Here is an 830-nt window from a genome sequence, read left to right on the forward strand (position 1 = left end):
TGCCTCCCCCGTGCTGGTTGAGATGAGTCTTGGGCATCAACTCTAATAATTTCTAATTATACCCAGAAATACTGATTCACACAGCAACTAGTGAATAATAGCCTTTTAGAGCTAAAAAAGCCTTGTATGATTTATTGTAAGTTGACATATGCATTTTACACAAACTAGAGGCACCGTGGTAGGCCAGCGGCAGCCTGTTCAGGGGCCACAGCAAGGAGACTGGATTTCCTTAAGTGCAATGGGAGTTACTGGCTAGGCTTTATGGTTTTAGCCACAGGAAAGATGAATGTATTTCAGAGTAATATGGTGGATTCAAAATGAGGTTTAGAACTAGATCGATAATTTTTTTTTTTTTTTTTTTTTTTAAGACGGAGTCTCACTCTATCTCCCAGGCTGGAGTGCAGTGGCGCTATCTCGGCTCACTGCAACCTCTGCCGCCCGGGTTCAAGCGATTCTCCTACCTCAGCCTCCGGAGTAGCTGGGATTACAGGTGTGCGCCACCACGCCCGGCTAATTTTTGTATTTTTGGTAGAGATGGTGTTTCACCATGTTGGCCAGCCTGGTCTCGAACGCCTGACCTCAGGTGATCCGCCCGCATTGGCCTCTCAAAGTGCTGGGACTACAAGCACGAGCCAGGATGCCGGACCCAGCCTTTCTTAAAATGACGGTTTCGGCAGGCGGTGGCTCACAGCGCGGGTGCCGGATGCGGTGCCCACCCGCACTCTCGCGGGAGAACGCGCGTGCGTGCGTGCGGCGGAAGTCCCGCCTTCCGGAGCCTGCGGTTGGCCCTGCCCGCAGCCCGTGAGCTCCGAGTAGGAAGACAAACCGGA

Source organism: Macaca thibetana, chromosome 7 (genome assembly GCF_024542745.1).
Source record: "Macaca thibetana thibetana isolate TM-01 chromosome 7, ASM2454274v1, whole genome shotgun sequence".
Taxonomy (NCBI): Eukaryota; Metazoa; Chordata; class Mammalia; order Primates; family Cercopithecidae; genus Macaca; species Macaca thibetana.